Raw genomic sequence first — 11,242 nt, forward strand, 5'->3', positions numbered from 1 at the left:
TAATGGCTGAAGAAATTTGAAATTTTTTTGGTCTGAAGCCTTTGTCAGAATACCATTTACCCATTGAATTTCCTAGATTGGAAAAGGAATACTTGTCAAAGAAGTATATAGTCAGATGAGGTGCAATAAAAGCACATTTGGCTTCAATTGGGAAATTTCCATTAGTTAAAACATCTATAAAAGATCCTTTTAAGAAGGAATTCTTCACCTCCAGAGCCTTAGAAATATATATGAATTTATGTAGAGTTTTTGGTGAGGATGAGTAGAGTTTCATGCCAGTCAACTTCATGTACATGATGGCTCAAATTTCATCTTTTGGTGTGGATATTATTTTTTATTTTGCCTATAGCAAAATAAATCCACATAGGATCGGTTGGAATTGCCATGAACAAGGTAGGAAAGACTTTTAGTCAATATTCATTGTTGATGCATATGTTATTATTTAAGGGTGCTACATATTTTGGAAAGTAAATAATTTTGAATAGAGAACATGAGGGAGAAGCCATGCCAGTAAAGTTATGGAGTGCAGATATGACTGGGGATGTAGAAAAGGCAAGTTTTGTTAGGTTTGATTGATATTTTGCATCCAAATTAAAAAGCCTTTTATTAAGGGATAATCCCAAAATCCCTAAGGCACTAATAAGTTTTGTCAGATCAATGGATAATCCATCTAGCTTAAAGGTTTCACACAATTGGGTTGATATCATACCATACCCTATTTCAACAGTTAGTAGAGTTTATGGTTTCTAAGGATCTCCTCATGTACTACCCTACTAGGTACCTTTGAAAGTAGAGATAACTGAGATATTATGGCAGCTAGGAGGATTAGAGGAAGCATATCTAGTCAGAAGAAATAGAGGGTCTATTTTTCCTACTTACACTATAGCCCATCATTTTATAATTACAAAGGGTGGTTGGCTATTTTTGTATAAATTTCTAGACTAGTATAAAATGGTAGTATCTCATCCCTATTTTTGTGACACTGAGGGGTTTTATAATTTGGTTTTTAGATTAAGGGCTAAGGTTGGTTCCAAAAATCATAAGCCTTATTTTACTAAAGATATAATAAGAAATGAATTCTCTTTGCAAGAACAAGATACTAAAAAAGAGAAATGGACAGTTTTCTCTAGAGTCCTAGAACTAATTCATTGTTTTGATAAAGAGTGCAAACCTCTAAAGGATGCAAAAATAGAGGCAGACATAATAATAAGCTCATGATTACCTTTCCTAAAATCATGGAGGCTATGAATGAGAAGAAATAATTCCTTATTAATCCTTTTCCAAATAAAGCTAGAGAGGTTATGAGAAGGCTAGAATTTACTCCTTCAGTTGGGATAGGACAATTTATTATCTAGAAAAGATCTATTTATGATATAATTCAGAATAAAAGGGGCATTATAGATAAAGGGAAATGGATAGAAACATCTACTAGTGTAGCCCTAGAGGAAAGACTTGATGAACCCTCACCTAAAAGATAGAAGATAATAAGGGAACAGGTACTCCAGGCTGAAGAATATTCACCTACACAATCCCCATTACAAACTAGAGATAAAAAACTCACTAGGGAGCAGATGGAGTAACTGGTATCCCAAGGGGGAATATTTATCACACAGGCTAAGTTAGAAGAAGGAAATCTATAGGAACCCCCAATGCCAAGCTTAGAGTTAACAGTGGAAAATTAAAGAGGAAATGAGCTAGATCCTATGATTGAACAAGGTATTCATGAATTTTTATCTGATGACAGTTTTATTAGAACAAGAGCCTTCTACCAATTTACATGGAGAGTAAATATGGGAAAGTATGAAGAGAGATGCAACAAAATAAGAAAAGAGCATCAGAAAATGGAGGAGGTACCTATAGAGAATCAAATAAGAGAAGAAATGATGCAAGAGTTCTAGAGCATGACCCTTGAAGAAGGGAGACAAATGGTGAAGAAATCTAGTGTTTTATTGCTATCCAATTGGGATATAGTAGATGCTCTAGTTTTTAACTCTATTTCTAATAAACTATATATAGAGGATTAGAACAATAAAAAAATAAAAGGTGCCACATTTAGTGAGGACCAGGCTACCTTAGTCATCTAGTCAATAAGGAAAGGATCTAGGACTAGCTCCTCACAGTTAGATGATACTAGATTAATGGACAACATAATTGTAAAGAGAGTGGAAGATATAACTAATGTAGAAGCTACACATTTGGGTGTTGGTGTATCCCACCTAACCTTAGCTACTATAGTGAGAGGTCAGAAGGAAAATTTAGAATTGCAAGAGAGGCATGAGACACTATTGTTGCCTACAATATAGAAGTTCAAAGAAGAATTGAACTTGGAAATAAAGTGGTGGGACATTCTACTAGGCCAAAGATCACCTATCCTTAACCATTAGTGTGATTTTCTAAATCCACTCCATTTATTGAAATCCCCGACACTCCACAAAGGCTAGATTTTTATACAACTGATGAGTTGGAGGAAGAAAAGAGTAAGCTAAAAGCTTTACAAGATGAATTAACCTATCAATATAGTGAGAAACTTAGAAAGGAAATATTGTATCTGGTAGATAAAATTGAATGGCCTACATTTTATGAGATGTTAGTAAACATTTTTGGTATGTGGAGAGAAATTAAGTAAGTTGAGGAGGTTTTAAAACTTATAATAATAAAATGGGAGGAAAGGGATAAGGATATCAACCATTTATGCACTTTAGTTATTGAATCCTCTCATGAATAGATAGATAATTTTTTTTCTTTAACTAATGACTTATCTAATTTTAAAAATAAGGAGGCATTGTAGAGAAGAGTACCAATTTGTTTCTCTAGGTGTTTAGGTGAGAGATATGATCTTTTTCCCTAGACACTCAAATATATGGATATAATAAAAGAAAGAAAGGAGTGGGGAAAAGAATTGAATGATTTATTGGTTTAGAGAATAATTGAAATCATAAATGAAGAAGGATATGTGCTATGGGAAAAGACAAATGAAGAATGTGTTAAAGTACAACTATTTTACAATTCCCTTAGAAAGGATTTTTTTGAAATAAATAAAATAGGGGATTGGGTAGTAAAAAGAAAAGAGAAATCTTGAGATTTGATTGGCTTGATGATATAGTTTTCTATAAATGGATGGATGATCTTGTCTATTTAAAAAAATTAGAGATAGCAATTGATAATACAAATTGGGACAAAAACCAAACAGATGACATGTTAGTACATCTAGAAGAAGAAAAAGAAGAGCAACCATCCCAAGTGAAGAGCACCATGGTCCAAATTGATGATATGACAAAAAAAAACCCAGATATAACTGTTACATTAATAGTAGATAATGATACAAGTGAAGATGCTTGAGTTGAAGTAAACTTGGAGGAATCAGAGCCTAACACATTATTGGAAAACTTGATTACTACATATTTTGAGGATTCATAGTAGTAAAATTTCAATCATGGAATTTATAGCATTTGAAAGCATAACAAAAAGTAGGCCCACAAAAAGAATACTTTGATGTAAAGTTGTTTTGTTACACAAAATTTTGTCTTTTTGTAACAACCATAAAATGTAAACATATTTTTTCAAAAAGGACAACTATCAATTCTCTATGCCTAAAGCTTGTTGTATCTCACATTATATAAGTGAGATTCCAGGGCTAGAGAGGGGGTCCAAATAGTTTTTATCACTTTTAGCTTTTATTAAGTATGTCTTTAAGTTTGTTCGGTCAAATATCTTGATGTGAACTTTATGATGTAATTATTTACAATTATTTGAGAATAAATTTTATCTTGTAGAATCTAGTTGTTTGATCTTGACTCATTCCGAGTCTCGTGTCAATTGTACACATTTTCAAAGGAAATTAATATAAAGATGAACTATCCCCATTTATGTTTTTACTAAATCCTATTATTATCTAGTTATTTTGAAGTTGTCTAAGAAAAGGTTGTCCAATTGAATGCAATAAAATCAAATTGTATGTCAATTCACTATTGCTATTAATTCAATGAATTAAATAAATGCTTCAATAATATTGATAAGATTTACATGGTAATAGGAAGGATGTTTGTAAGCATGATTTTCAGTAAGAACTATTGATAGTATTGATTGTAATGCAATCAATTAGATCTAGGAATTGAATGGACTATGAAGACCAATGGATGAGGCACCAATCTATTAGATTTAGTCTATAGATGAAGAAATCATAGGCCAACATCAAGATCAAATTCAAATTCAATTTTACTTTACTATTTGAAGGATATCAATGCTAGTTAGTACTTGTTTATACTTAATATCTGAGTCTTAGCTAGCTACTATTGCTAGAATCATGTGTAAACCTAAGAAGAATTGTGACCAAATCTATTTCAAGGGATGCATATTGTTGTAAACTGAGTAAAATATGTATGTAGTCTAAAGTTGAGAAATATTCCATTCCTAAGGTATACCCACCTTGATTTTGTAGAGCCTAAAGAGTAGAAAATCTATCTTGATTTTGTTGAAGTTGGGTTCAGATATGGAACACATTCAATTATTTATAGGAAATAGTTGATCATTAGATTGTTATGACCTTTTATTATCTTGGTATTATTTTTTTATGCTTAATAGTTTAAAAACACCAAGAAAATGACGACTCTACTAGGGAGTTGCTTAACACATTTGTGTGTAAAATGTACTGTAGTTTCTTTGGTCTTGGTGTATACATATATGTCTGAGTTTTGATAGTGCTTGTGGTTATAGTGAGCTTTTACTAACAAACCTTATGAATTCAAAGAAAAGAAAAAGACCATAAGTACCACAAACTTACAATGATGTATATAGCCCTTATGAAGTGTCTCATCTATCAAGAAGTGTTGTAGTCATATGCTTTTTGTGATTGGTCCCTCTATGTTCCAAAGTAATTTTGTATTTTCTTATGTCTTTCCCTTGAAATCAAAAGAGAATTTTATTTTTATATTTTTCCTTAAATAGGGTGGTAACTCAATCAAGGTTTTGAAGCTAGTGCTTATTTGATAAATAATCCCATAAATAGATGACAAAAGGAAGACTATACGAGCCTATGCAAGGGTCAATCTTGATATACCATTATACATTGATGTACCCCAAAATAGTAGAAAGAAAAAAAGAAAAAAGAAAGAAGATCCAAATCCCACTTGGAAACCAAGGGGTAATATGTTAGTACATTTGCAATACCAACCAGTGCTAGTAAGGGAGTCCTCTTCATTAAGTTTTAAGTTACAAACTACAAGGCTTTTGGGGGAGATATCTAGTACTCCATTGCAAGAAGATCAAGTTTACCATGACAAGAATGTTTCCTCAATAGGAGATACATTATATAGATCAGACATGAACTATAGGCTAGGATATGGAAATTTTATGAAAGATAACAGAACAATTCCATATTTGGAGATTAATCTTATAGATCTTGACGATCCTACTGATTTAGAGGCAACTTCTTTAGATCCTAAAGAAGTATGTTCAGAGATAGAAGTCTTGAAGAAATAGGTCATAGAAGAGAAGGCCAAACATATTCATTTGGAGAAAGAAAGAGAGCAAGCCACCTTAAATGCTATTATTGAAAGAGATAATCTGCTTAGAAGGATGGCTACTTTGAAGGAACATAAAAGGAAGTTAGAAGAAAGGACCTCAGTCCTTCATGCTGATGTATTTGGGGATATAGATGTTAGATTGTGGTGACTGATCAGGAAAGTACTGTACATACTTCATAAATAGTGGGGTTCAAAATTTTTTTTTTTTGGAAGTAGCCGACATCGACATGGTAGCCGACATATTATGGCCGACATATGGCCGACATGTTATAACCCTAAAGCGGTTTAATACTTGTATAAAAAGGGCTTAGGGTTGGGTATTTTTGATGTGTGGTGATACGAAATTGGTTCTTGCGGCGGTATTGAGCTGTAAGGGATTACGGATTGTAATCAGGTTGTAATCACTGGATTGAAATAAGATCGGACTTGCTGTTTGGTGGACGTAGCCCAGGGATTGGGTGAACCACGTTAAATCTTGGTGCCTTGTGTTCATTTCTATGTGTTCTATTATTTTTTTTTATTGGTTATATTTGCATGTAGTTTTTATTTCTGTCCGTGGTTTATCCTAACAAGTGGTATCAGAGCCTAGTTGTTTCTCAGTTATCCTCTGCAGGAAAGTCTCACGGTTAAGTGGGAGTCTCACGGTTGAGTGGGAGCAATGGCAGATGATGGTAAGCTGAGGGTTGATAGGTTTAATGGGCAGAACTTCCAGTTATGGAAGATGCAAATGGAAGACTATTTATATCAGAAGGATTTGTGGAAGCCGTTGGAAGGAAAAGCCAAGAATCAGGGAACTATGTCAGAGGCTGAATGGGATCTTTTGGATAGAAAGGCACTTGGAAGCATTCGGTTATGCTTGGCACCATCGGTGGCATTTAATATTACAAAAGCAAAGACGACAGAAGATTTGATGAAAACTCTAGCGACACTGTATGAAAAGCCCTCCGCTTCAAATAAGGTATTTCTCATGAAGCGTTTATTTAATATGAAAATGGCAGAAGGTGGATCTGTTGCAGATCATTTAAATGAGTTTAATACTATTACTAGTCAATTATCTTCTGTGGGTATCAATTTTGATGAAGAAATTAGGGCTCTCTTGATTTTGTGTTCTTTGCCTGAAAGCTGGAATGGCTTGGTAATGGCGGTGAGTAATTCTGTTCCTGTATCTAGTACCCTAAAATATGATGATGTGATCGGTGTTATTTTAAGTGAGGAAACTCGTAGAAAATCCTCAGGTGGATCTACATCAGGAAGTTCTTTAAATGCACAAAGCAGGGGCAGAACGACTGAAAGAGGAAGTAACTCTGGAAATCGTGGGAAATCAAGAGGAAAGTCAAAGGGGAGGAGGTCTCAATCGAGAGGACCAAATGATTGCTGGTACTATGGGAAACCAGGGCACAAAAAGAAAGATTGCTGGACTCGAAAGAAAAATGAAGGAGATAAATCAGATGGAGACAAAGAGGCAAATGTGGTAAGTAACAAATCCGAAGAGGATGCTTTGCTTCTGTCTTTAGAGAGTGTTGATGATTCATGGGTTTTAGATTCTGGTGCTTCTTTTCATGCTACACCTCATAGAGGTTATTTCATTGATTATGTCCAAGGGGATTTTGGGCTTGTTTATTTGGGGGATAATGAACCCTGTCAGATTGTTGGAAAGGGAAAAATTAAGATTAAGTTGCAGAATGGGAATCATTGGCTACTACATGAGGTAAGACATGTTCCAAAACTAAGTAGAAATTTAATTTCAGTAGGGCAACTCGGTGATGAGGGTTGTGTAGTTACTTTTAATGATAAAAATTGGAAGGTTTCAAAAGGTTCCCTTGTAGTAGCAAAAGGTGTGAAAGTAGGCACCTTATATCTTTGTACAGGTCATATTGTTCCTTCTACTTTGATTGTTTCAGAGAAAAATGAATATTCAGGAACAATTACTGCAGATGAGCAGGGAGAACAAATAGCTGCTGTGGATTCTGATACAGCGTTGTGGCACAATAGACTTGGGCACATGAGTGAGACAGGTATGAAAGTACTTCATTCAAGGAAAGTTTTACCAAGTCTAAAATGTGTGAATATGGATTTCTGTGAAAGTTGTGTGTATGGAAAACAAAAGAGAGTGAGTTTTGTAAAGACAGGGAAGGAAAACAAAAAGGAGAAATTAGAACTTGTGCATACAGATGTATGGGGACCGGCTCAGGTATCTTCCCTTGGTGGCTCTCATTATTATGTTACATTTATTGATGACGCAACTAGAAAAGTATGGGTTTATTTCCTTAAACAGAAATCTGATGTATTTCAAACTTTTAAGAAATGGAAATGCTTGGTTGAAAATGAGACTGGTAAGAAATTAAAATGTCTCAGATCTGATAATGTTGGTGAGTATTGCAGTCATGAATTTGAAGATTATTGCTCCACTAATGGTATTTGTAGACAAAAAACTGTTCCAAGGACTCCACAGGAAAATGGAGTGGCTGAACGCATGAACAGGACTATAATGGAGCGTGCAAGGAGCATGAGGTTGCATGCTGGGTTGCCCTTACACATGTGGGCAGAGGCTGTCAATACTGCAGTATATTTGATTAATAGAGGTCCCTCTACTCCTTTGGGCTGTGGTATTCCAGAGGAAGCATGGACTGGTAAGAAGGTGAGTTATTCTTTTCTCAAGACCTTCGGTTGTGAAGCTTTTGCTCATATAGACTCTGAAAATAGAACCAAGCTAGAAGCTAAATCAAAGAAATGTGTCTTTGTTGGATATGGCATTAATGAATTTGGTTATAGGCTTTGGGATTTTGAAAATCATAAAATTATAAGAAGCCGAGATGTCATATTCAATGAAAAAGCGTTGTACAAAGATCTGTTGCAGCAACATGAGAAGAAAGAAGATGATTATGTAGTGCTGGATGATACTCCAAAAGCTGATGTTCCAGCCATTCCTCATGATGTGCAACAACCGCAACAACAAATACCACATACACCAGTGAATGTTAGACGGTCAACAAGGCAAATTAGACCTCCACAAAGGTTTTCTCCCTCTTTGTATTCTATTTTACTTATTGATGCTGGTGAACCTGAAAGTTATGATGAAGCTGTGCAGGTGGATACTAAGATTCAGTGGGAGTCTGCAATGAAAGATGAAATGGACTCTTTGCTAAAAAATAAGACATGGGATTTGTGCAAGTTGCCTGCAGGTAAAAAGGTTTTACAGAATAAATGGGTTTACAGGTTGAAAGAAGAGGAAGGAGGTAAGAAAAGATTTAAGGCCAGGTTAGTTGTAAAAGGATTTGCACAGAAAAAAGGAATTGATTTTGATGAAATATTTTCTCCTGTTGTTAAAATGACTTCTATTCGTACTGTTTTAAGTCTTGTGGCTACTGAAGATTTGCATTTAGAGCAGATGGATGTTAAAACAACCTTTCTTCATGGTGATTTGGATGAAGAAATATATATGGCTCAGCCACAGGGTTTTGAGGTCAAAGGTAAGGAGAACTTAGTGTGCAAATTGAAGAAAAGTTTATATGGCCTGAAGCAAGCACCTCGGCAATGGTATCTGAAATTTGACAGTTTTATGCATGAGCATGGATATAATAGGTGTCATTCAGATTACTGTGTTTATTTTAAGAGATTGGATGATGATAGCTACATTATTTTATGTTTATATGTTGATGATATGCTTATAGCTGGGTCTAACATGGATCATATTAAGGGGCTGAAACGCCAATTAGCACATGCATTTGCTATGAAGGATTTGGGGGCAGCAAAAAAAATCCTTGGTATGAAGATTTGCAGAGATAGGAAGAACAGAACATTGACGCTATCTCAAGTTGATTATGTTGAGAAGGTGTTGCAACGTTTCTCTATGGAGAATGCTAAAGCTGTCAGCACACCTTTACCTGGTCATTTGAAATTGACTAAGGAGATGTGTCCCAAGACACAGGCAGAGGAGGATAAGATGTCCAAGGTACCCTATGCTTCAGCTGTAGGAAGTTTGATGTATGCTATGGTATGCACTAGGCCAGATATTGCACATGCAGTGGGAGTCGTTAGCAGGTATATGAGTCATCCAGGTTTTGAGCATTGGAATGCTGTCAAGTGGATTCTCAGATATTTGAGAGGAACATCCAATAAGTGTTTACACTTTGGGGGCTCTACTACTGATTTACAGGGCTATGTTGACTTAGATTTGGCTGGGGATATTGATACCAGGCGGAGTACTACAGGTTATGTCTTTACTGTTGGTGGGGCAGCCGTGAGCTGGGTTTCTAGGCTACAAAAGATTAATGCTCTCTCCACTACAGAGGTAGAGTATGTTGCTGCTACAGAGGCCGCCAAAGAGATGATATGGATTCAGTTCTTCTTGGAAGAATTGGGACATCCTCAGAAGGATAATTTTTTGTTCACAGATAGTCAGAGTGCCATTCATCTTGCTAAGAATTCAGCTCTGCATTCTAAGACCAAACACATACAGTTGCGGTACCATTTCATTCGGTCAGTTTTGGAGGATGGACAGTTAAAGCTGGAGAAGATACATACCAATGAAAATCCAGCAGATATGTTGACAAAGGTTGTCACAAGGGAGAAGCTGAACTCCTCTTCAGCTTCAATTGGTCTTTTAGACTAAATGTGAATAAAAGAACAGCAGAGTCCAGGGTGGTTTGATCCAGTGGGAGCCCCATGCGGTAGTTGTATTGCTACAGGATCAGTCTCCAAGTGGGAGATTGTTGTTTAGTGTGGAGCCTGATCAGTCCCCAAGTGGGAGATTGTTAGATTGTGGTGACTGATCAGGAAAGTACTGTACATACTTCATAAATAGTGGGGTTCGAAAATTTTTTTTTTTGGAAGTAGCCGACATCGACATGGTAGCCGACATATTATGGCCGACATATGGCCGACATGTTATAACCCTAAAGCGGTTTAATACTTGTATAAAAAGGGCTTAGGGTTGGGTATTTTTGATGTGTGGTGATACGAAATTGGTTCTTGCGGCGGTATTGAGCTGTAAGGGATTACGGATTGTAATCAGGTTGTAATCACTGGATTGTAATAAGATCGGACTTGCTGTTTGGTGGACGTAGCCCAGGGATTGGGTGAACCACGTTAAATCTTGGTGCCTTGTGTTCATTTCTGTGTGTTCTATTATTTTTTGTTATTGGTTATATTTGCATGTAGTTTTTATTTCTGTCCGTGGTTTATCCTAACAATAGATAGTTTGAGATCTAAGGTTCTAGAAAAAGAAAAGCTCATGAGCCAAAGACAAGAACTTGTTATTTCTCAAATCGAAGCCTACAAGCCTGCCCAAATAGACCTTGTAGAACCTACTGTGAAACCCACAGATAAAGGAAAGGGAAAAGATATTGGAATCCAAATAAATGAAACCCAAGTTTTACCAAAAAAATATGTAAACCATCCCATGTCTAAATTGGATCTTCACTTAGAAAAGCCCAGAAAAGAGAAAGAGGATTGGGAAAGAGAGCTTGAGAAGGTTGAGAATGAAGCTCAAGCAGCAAAGACTAGGAGAAAAATTCAGTTCATCAAGTCTAACTCTACTTTAGCCTCCTAACCCAACTTATCTACTCAAACTACAACTTATATACCTAGTTGTGGACTTGTAATTTCTAGTTAGGCTATGTCACAATTTGCCCCTGCATCATCATCCACTACTAGTATTCAGACCCCTACTGTCCAAATCCAACAATCTCAAAATATTGCTCATTATCAGGCCAATATAG

This window comes from Cupressus sempervirens, chromosome 11 (genome assembly GCF_028749045.1).
Source record: "Cupressus sempervirens isolate cs-2001-9-10 chromosome 11, ASM2874904v1, whole genome shotgun sequence".
Taxonomy (NCBI): Eukaryota; Viridiplantae; Streptophyta; class Pinopsida; order Cupressales; family Cupressaceae; genus Cupressus; species Cupressus sempervirens.